Here is a 9,357-nt window from a genome sequence, read left to right as displayed (position 1 = left end):
CCTCTCACCCTGAAGTTTCTTTTCCTGAAAGGGATGCGATTTCCTCTGCTGTCTCACACATCGCCCTTCACCTCTCAGCCCATTCATCTCAATGGTTTTGCAAAATGAATGCAGGATCCCATCTCAGTTTCCTGGAGCTGCCCCTGAGTTGGGAGAGAGGAGAGCCATAGGGAAGGAGCCTCAAGGAGAAGAGAAGGTGAACATTTCACAAAAGAGCAGCAAGGTCACCAGGCACATGGGAAGCTGGGGGAACTGGGACATCACTGCCATCCAAGGACTTTGTGCCCCTGGCCCTCTCCCCTGAAGAACAGCATGACCACCCTCAAGAGGGCTGGTCTCCTGGGGGGAAGCCCGACTGGGGTCCCGGCTCCATCTCTTGAGCTACAGGGTCTGGGGCTACTTACCTCTCTAGCTTTTTCTCATCTGCAAAATGAGAACAACAATCAAACAACAATATGTCATGAGCAGCTAGAAGGAGTCTGTCTTTCTGTTTCCCAGACATGCCAAACTTCTTCCCGCCTCGGGGCCTTTGCATGTGCTGTTTCCTTGGCCCAGAGGGCTCTCCCATCGGATTTGTGAGGCGAGTTTCTTTTCGTCATTTAGGCCTCAGAGAAAATGTCCTCTCCACAAAGAGCTCATTTCTGACCACCCCATCAAAAATGGCCATTCCTGAACACCTTTATCACACTACTTCATTTTATTGTTTATGTTACTCTTATCACTACTTGAAATGGCCTTTCCTTATGTACTTGGTTATTGTCTGCCTCCCCTGACTAGCATGTAAGTTTCACAAATAAATGTCCACTGCTGTACATCCCATGCTTGGCACATTCAAAGTATGAATAATGTATTAAAAGAACTTACATTTTCACTCAAAACTCAATGATATTATCATCATTAATTTCATTTCCAGAAAAGGATGTTAGGTTGACTATTGTCTTGTTTTGTTTCTAACAATCCAGAATTCTCTAGGCTTTGATCATAGACGACTTCAGCCTGTGCCCCATTCAAGTTTCATAAAAATCCATCTTTGGTGAAAAATGCCTGTAGAGGCACGCTATTCTTTCATTTTTCTAAGCATTCCAGAAGCTACATGATCAGAAAAACTACTTCCTCATCCCATGGACCATCAGAGCCCCGCTGTCACGATTTTCAGAACAATTGGACAGACAGGATCCATCCTCTGGTGGTTGCCATGGAGATGCCCACTGCCAGAATGGAGGCCCATTCTAAGGGCACCCCTCTGGGCCAAGCCTACCTGCTGCATTTGCTGCTGGCTGGGCCACTCTGAGGAGAAGGTGGGAGGATTTTAGGTACCTTTTGATGGGTCAAATTACTGCTGATTGGGAGGAAGTCAGGCTGAGCGCTGGAGAAGGCAATGGCACCCCACTCCAGTACCCTTGCCTGGAAAATCCCATGGACGGAGGAGCCTGGTAGGCTACAGTCCATGGGGTCGCGAAGAGTTGGACATGACTGAGCGACTTCAGTTTCACTTTTCATTTTCATGCATTGGAGAAGAAAATGGCAACCCACTCCAGTGTTCTTGCCTGGAGAATCCCAGGGACTGCGGAGCCTGGTGGGCTGCCGTCTATGGGGTCGCACAGAGTCGGACACGACTGAAGTTATTTAGCAGCAGCAGCAGCAGGCTGGGCACTGGATTCCCCATCGTGCAGACGCATGGAGGCTGGAGCACAGGCTTTGCCTCTCTGTAGTTCTTTCCTCCCCAACCCCTCCCCACCCCAGGCTCAGCACTTGCCTCTTTAATCGCTTTATACCCAACACCCAATGCATCTACACTACACATTCTCCTTAGCCTCCTCTCAGCTGGTATATGAGGGACATGCTGAGTGTGGGTCTGTGGGGCATTGTTCTCCCTAGCGCAGGGGAGGAGAGTGACATTCCATATTAATTAACCATGCAATAGGAGGCTGGTTTGACCTCCCGGCCAGCGAACCCCCAGGATGATGCTGGGCTACCAGGCCACGTTTCCAGGGCAGCGGTGCTGGACTCTCCCCATCTCAGACAAGAACAGGACTATTAAGGTGGGTTTGGGTAAACTCTGGGAGTTGGTGATGGACAGGGAGGCCTGGCGTGCTGTGATTCATGGGGTCGCAAAGAGTCGGACACGACTGAGCGACTGAACTGAACTGATCCAAGACGGTTCCTCTCTTAGGGGGCATTAATTTCCTCCCCCTGCCCCAGCTTCCAGAATTTCAAAGGCTCACGTCGCTGTTTGAACACCAGAGGGCGCCATCAGCCTGGTTTCTGGAGTCGCTGCTGCTCTGATCAGAGAGAACTCGATAGGTATGACCCCCGTGAAATAAAACTTAATATTTTAGATCCATTTTAGAGCCGATAATTGGCTCATTGCTTTGAAGTAAGGTCACTAACAGTTAAATAAGGCAGCGTTTCCTTGATTCCTTTCTGCCTGATCTCAAGATGAACAAGAAACCAGAAGGCTCGTTTAAATGGTTTCCAGGGAACTAACTGGTGGCTCAGTGGTAAAGAATCCACCTGCCAATGCAAGAGAGGTGGGTCAGGAGGATCCCCGCCCCCAGAGAGGGAAATGGCAACCCACTCCAGTATTCTTGCCTGGAGAATCCCATGGAGAGAGGAGCCTGGGGGCTACAGTCCATGGGGTCACAAAGAGTCAGACACGACTTAGGGACTTAACAACAATAAAAAGGCACTGATAATTCCAGGCATGAGGACAAATAGTGATTCTGGGCCCGAGAAGCATGTGGCTTACTACGGAAGTTGAGGAAGGCTTTGAAATAATTTCAGGAAGAAGCACTGCTGAGATCTGCCTCTTCATTCATCTCGAAAGATTCATCCTTTCCCTCGCTCTGAAGAGCCAGCATTCCGCCAGGCCACTAGCGTCCAGCACTGTCCCCAGAGCCTCTCTCTCCAGGTGAGTCCCCACAGGGATCACCAGCAGCCATCAGGACTCCTCTGTTGGGGTCTACCTGACCCACAGTAGGTTTACGGAGAAGGCACTTGTTAAGCAAACGAACACTGCAAAGATTGCTGGGGTGTGTGATCCAAGCTTTTGGTCCACAACTTTTCATTGTGTGTAAACAGACTGAATTTATAAATGAGTCTCAACAGGGCCTTCACTTGGAAACACTGGTAGCTGTTATGGTTTAGAAAATAATTAAAAATACATTTAGAAAATCCGTAACTCAGACTCTCTATTCATTCACCCACCAGTGAATTAATTGCTCTTGAAACACTACTTTCCACTGTGTTCCATAGGTGCCCCTGGGCTCTTCACTGTCTTATGGGGGATAAATAAATACAAAAGGGAAGTGCTGTACAGTAGGGTGAGGACTGGAATGCAAACAGTGCTCCTGGAAGAGAGGAAGAGAACGATGCAGTCTGGAGGGTGAAAGCTGCCTTTATCCTTCCATCCTTCTCCGCCTAATGGTGCTCGCCTTCATTCTGCACACATTCATTACGTGGCATCCAGGTAGCAGGTATGTGAGTGCACAGGCATCATGACAAGGTCTGCAGAAATTGGGGCCCTATAAGCTCTCCTTGCAAGAAAAACTATGACAAACCCAGACAGCATGTTAAAAAGCAGAGTCCTCACTCCACAGACAAAGGTCTGTTTAGCCAAAGCTATGGTTTTTCCAGCAGTCACGTACAGATATGAAAGTTGGCTGAGCACTGAAGAATTGATACTTTTGAACTGTGGTGTTGGAGAAGTCCCTTGGAATGCAAGGAGATCCAACCAGCCCATCCAAAAGGAAATCAACCCCGAATACTCATTGGAAGGACTGATGCTGAAGCTGAAGCTCCAATACTATGGCCACCTGATGTGAAGAGCTGACTCATTGGAAAAGACCCTGATGTTGGGAAAGACTGAAGGCAGAAGGAGAAATGGACAACAGAGGATGAGATGGTTGGATGGCATCACCGACTCAATGGACATGAGTTTGCGCTGACTCTGGGAGATGGTGAAGGACAGGGAGGCCTGGTGTGCTGCATTCCAGCTTCAGCTGAAGAGGGCAGGGGTGAACCACAGATGGTGGCTCTAGAGACTCCTTCCCTCAAGACTCTCCTCTCACCTTCACTTCTCCGGGATGTGGGCTCCATTCTCTCCTTCAGAGAGCTAGTTTTCTGTGGAGGTCTAGAACCAAAGTTGCTGGCAGTTCTTTGCTGACATCTTTTGAGCTTTGCCTGTGTAGCATAAAGCGGTCCTCCTTCCTAACTCCACTTAGAGAAATCTGGGTGTAGATGCTGATTGGCTCAGCACCCATCTTTCTTCAACCCCAGACCAATCACAGAGGTTGGGGCGGGGGTGTCCAAGTACGATGGCTGGACCAAGTAACAACCTCGGTCCTACACCTCTCCCTATGTCTGGGGTGAGTGTGCTTGGGAGCAGAGGCTCAGAAAGCACTTTGAAAATTTTATTGCCTGTCTGTGTGGTGTAGGGGGGCGCTTTCCAGGAGGAGCTAGTGGTAAAGAACCCACCTGCCAATGCAGGAGATGTAAGAGACATGGGTTCGATCCTTGGGTCGGGAAGATCCCCTGGAGAAGGGCATGGCAACCCACTCCAGAATTCTTGCCTGGAGAATCCCATGGACAGAGGAGCCTGGCCGGCTACAGTCCATGCAGTCAACACAGGGTTGGACACGACTGAAATGACTTAGCACCTGGTGGAGGGCTCATGCAGATAATCTGACCAGTCCTCCTGTGGGCGCGGTTACTCTATCTTGTAATTATCATAGCTGCTTTCGGTGATCTCCATGATAGTCATCATACTGTGAGTAGATTATCCTCAAGAGAGGGGTTTAAAATTCACGTTACCCCAGAAGCAGGAAGCTCTGATTCCTTAAGGGCATTAGCATAGCCATCTCCAGATTTTAATGTCCTTATTTTAAATTTTGAAAGAATCAATGTGTCCTCTGGCATATTACCAAATAACTATTTTTATTTGTGATTCATACCAACTCTACTTTCTTTTAGGTTTATCACTTGAACTAGGTTTTAAACATAATGAAATTCAGCATATGATCACCAAAATTCCAAAGATGTTAACTGCGACTAAAGGAATGGATTGGGAGGGCAATTTACAACATTTACAGAGTTTTATTAAGTATCAGACACATGCATTATATCTCACAGTGATATTTAAACCTCAAATTACTTTTATTAGGAATTTCTCCCCAAAACCCTCATGTGAGCTATAGCCGGCCCTATAGGAAGAACAACAATAAAGACTTTAATGGGGAGACCTATTTACAAATACATGGTTTTTTAAAACATAGTGTGATGAGAGGAAATTTAACTTAAACTTTTCTTGTGACTGGTTTGTCCAGCAAGAGAACTTGTTTATTACTTCTTGAGTCTGTCACTTTGGAGCATATCTTATTTTTGGGGGGAGAGTCACATGGACAGTCCTCAAATATGTGAGTGCTCACGGGCCTTGGGCAGAGGGGCAAGTGTAATCAGATTTTTTGTGGCCAAGCAGGGATGCTTTTCTCAATGCTCCTTTGTAGATCTGGCGATTTGGGAGCAGGATGGGAAATATGCAACAGTTACAGTAGGAGGAGAAGAAATCAAGACTTCAGAGCCCTTCCTTTCTGATTAGAATCTTTCTGATGGATTGAGGTGGTCTCAACTAAAGTCCATGACAGAAATGATCCCAACAATCCTTGAAGAGAAGGCACAGGAAGGAGAGAGGGAGGGTCAGCGTATATTTGAGTCTCAGAGTCACTCTTGACTTTGACATCTTGTTGGAAAGGCAGAGTTGAGAACAGAGCTGGAGCACAAACATCAAAGCTTTAGCCAGAGAACCCAGTCGTTTAAGAGCTAAATTTGGGATAAAGAGGGAAAGGCTGGCTCCTTTGGACCCAGTTAAGTCTCTGAGGTTCTCAAACCATTCAACGGGAGGTGGCAAGGAGGTAACGAGAGAGAACAAGAGAAATTGGGGCTCTGTTAACAGCAACTGATTACTTGAATATTAAAAAGAGATGAGACTTTATTGGGACATCAGGCAGGTCATACCAGAAACAGTGAAATAGTAAAAATATTAAAACTTAGTAAAAAAGAGATCTATTATCCACTTCAGATTTACAGGGCTACCCTGATAGCTCAGTTGGTAAAGGATCCGCCTGTAATGCAGGAGACCCCGGTTTGACTCCTGGGTCAGGAAGACAGTCACCGGTTTAAAAAATCAGTTTCTGAGTCAAGAAAGGTTTTGGAATATCTATAATAGAAGAGGGAAAATGCTATTAAATATTAGAAACACATTTTTTACAAAATGGGTACCACTTCTGCATTTAAAGATTACATATTTCAGGCCAAGGTAAGGATGCCTTCCCCAAGAATTTAGCCCGATTCAAAACATAAAGCTAGAAAACAAAAGAAAATGAAGCTGTCAATTGCAATGTGTTTGCAGGCTGTGATACGTATTGGGTGGAGGCAGGCGCTCATGGCTGACTCTGCAAGGCGTTTTCATGGGCCTTGTTTCTTTTGAGCACCAGTGAGGGAGGAGACAGGAGCTAATCTGATTTATATAATAAAGAAGTGGGATTTTGAAATTCCCAGGACAATCTACAGGAGAAAGGGGTGGTGGTGAGGAAAGAGGGTAGAAGCTAGGAGGATGGAGAAGAGAGAGGACCAGTGCAAAGGTCTCAGAGGTGGGCTCCAGTGGGCACTGTCCGAGGACAAAGACCTCTAAAATTACTTCATCAGTCACCTTCTGGGCCCTGCGGCCGTGTAACTTCGTTACACCTTCAGTGTAGCATGCCTAGCATACGTGGCGTCCTGAGTGCTGTGGGGAGCCAGGGATCAAGGGATGATAATCACATTGAAGACATGTGAAGACACCAATCACATTGCTGGCGAGAAGACAGAGAGGGATAGAGTAAGTGAGTATTCCACCTGAAGAGGATCCTGGAACAAGAGGGAACTGGAGAAACCTACTCCTCCACGATTCCCCAGGAATACTGGGAGCAGGAAAATGCTGGTTTTCTCAGCATTAATCTGAGATGCAGGTTTCTGATGTTTTAAGGTGAATTATTAAAGAAAGCATGCTCCCACAAGAACAGCGAGGTTCGCAGGCACCTAGATGGTTGGCCCTTCCGTCAGGCGACCATCCCTCAGGCTCTCTGCTAGGGATTTCTCGTGGGTTTCTTCATTAATTTCCTTAGAGACATTTGACTATCTGGGTCTAAAGCATGTTAGTACACCCGGAAGATATCCGGCACGGATTGAGTTTTTCTAAATGAATGAATTTCAGAAACAGAGATTTGATGGGAGCCAGAGAGAGAGCTGGGTTTCCCAGGTGGTGCTAATGGTAAAGAACCTGCCTGCCAATGCAGGAGATGTAAGAGACGTGGGTTTGATCCCTGGGTCGGGAAGATCCCCTGGAGGAGGGCATGGCAACCCACTCCAGTGTTCTTGCCTGGAGAATCCCATGGACAGAGGAGCCTGGTAGGTTACAGTTCATGGGGTCACAAAGGGTTGGACATGACTAAGCGACTAAGCAAGCACTTAATACACACGCATGCAGGGAAAGAGCCAGGAACAACCAGGTTAAGTTTGCTGCCTATGTATTTGAGCTTTAGAAAAGAGTCTCGAATGAAATAATCACTTTGAACAGTTGCAGTGAAGATCTCTTCCAGTTTGTGTGTGTGTGTGTAGGAGGGGGGGGAGAATGGCAGCTTGAATTAATTGGCCTCAGTTATTGGTTTGCTTTCATCTGCAGCCACATAAGAAAGATAACCCCAGGACTGTGCTAATTGTAGAGTCATTGGAACAATTTGTTAAAAGGTAAGCCTAGCTGGTGGAGTCCTAGGGATTCTGTAAACATTTTGTCAGTTTGCACATTTTGCAGACAACCTTTAAGGAAACATCTGCTTGTTTAATGGGCTTCTTTGGGTGAGCTCTGTCCTGGGAGACACTGACTCCAGCTTTTAATCCTCCTTGCATTCGAACTGATGGCCTCTAATGTTTTTTTCGGCCATTAATCACATGGCCAATGCAACTCGTCTTGCTGGAAACTTGGAGGCTATGGTCAGGGCTGGTCCCAGATGGTTTTCTGGAGAATGGCCACCGTGAGCAGCCCCTCCCCTTCCCTGGAAACTGCCCCCTCTCCCCCTCAATACGTGACTCCTCTGTTCTCCTGTTCTTTTGCCTGGAATGAATGACACTGTTGAAGTAGGTGAGCACTCAGGCAAATAAATTAGTAGTTAAGGGCATTTATTCCAAAGGAATAGCTGTACACCTTGCTAAAAAGTATTATGGAATCCTTCCCCAAAAAAGTACTTTTAAGAATGTTGTGGGGAACACATGTAAACCCATGGCTAATTCATGTCAATGTATGGCAAAAACCACTACAATATTGTAAAGTAATTAGCCCCCAACTAAAATAAATAAATTTATTTAAAAAAAAAAAGAATGTTGGACTTCCCTGGTGGGGCAGTAGATAAGGGTCTGCCTGCCAGTGCAGGGGACATGGGTTCGATCCTTCATCCAGGAAGATTCACATGCTGTGGAGCAACTAAGCCCGTGGGCCGCAACTCCTGAAGCCTGTGCACTCTAAGGCCCTCAAGCCAAAACTGCTGGGCCTGTATGCCGCACGTGCTCCACGAGAGAAGCCACTTCAATGAGAAGTCCAAGCACCATGACGGAGAGTAGCACCCCCAGCTTGTCGTCCACCGCCCGCGGCAGCTAGGTAAAGCCCTTGCATAGCAACAAAGACCCAGCACAGCTCCCCCAAATTTTTACAGGGGCAACCCACAACACACACGCGTGCGTGCGCGTGCGCGCGCACACACACACACACACACACACACACCCTTTGAACAAAAGTTTTCCAAGAGAATATTTGTACTAGGCATAAGACATGCTGGTATTTCCTATCCTATTCTATCCCATTCCATTCTGTTCTTTCAGTGAAAAAAAGCTGCGGACCATGACTCATTACTCTGATGTGATAACCCACTAATGTGTTACAACCCACAGTTTGTAAAACATTGTAATCTAGAGCATTTGGAATTGGGTCACAATATTAAAATCCCATTTGTTTTTAATCCAGCATGCCTGGAAAGTGATTAGAAGGCATTAATAAGGCTCTCTACACTCCGATCAGTCCTCTTTCTGATCTAAAAAAATCAGCCTTTCGAATCATGTTGAACTTGACGAAGGGGCAGCCCTCTTTCTCTTACCTGGCTGAATGGGAGTTGGGAGGACCTGAGTTTGCAACCCAGCTCTTGTTCCAGTTCTGCCACCAACCATGAGACCCTGTTCAGGCTACACCTCAGCCTCTTTTCCTAGTCTGTAAAATAATAATATCATTAACAGTTAAGATGTTTCTATGTGCTGATCTCTGTTCCAAGTGTTTCA

The 9,357-nt window shown here is 46.7% G+C and overlaps 1 long non-coding RNA gene across 1 annotated transcript; it reads left to right on the top strand.

Moving 5' to 3' along the window:
- Positions 1 to 1,200: 1,200 nt before the first annotated feature.
- LOC145508913 (uncharacterized) lies at positions 1,201 to 3,178 on the top strand. The gene is made up of 4 exons (XR_014055683.1): positions 1,201 to 1,298; positions 1,925 to 2,042; positions 2,203 to 2,304; positions 2,785 to 3,178. It is a non-coding gene; the product is annotated as an uncharacterized LOC145508913 (long non-coding RNA).
- Positions 3,179 to 9,357: the final 6,179 nt, after the last annotated feature.

This window comes from Giraffa tippelskirchi, chromosome 6 (assembly GCF_054371585.1).
Source record: "Giraffa tippelskirchi isolate mGirTip1 chromosome 6, T2T-mGirTip1v1.2.pri, whole genome shotgun sequence".
Taxonomy (NCBI): Eukaryota; Metazoa; Chordata; class Mammalia; order Artiodactyla; family Giraffidae; genus Giraffa; species Giraffa tippelskirchi.
This window is presented reverse-complemented; position numbering and strand designations above follow the sequence as displayed.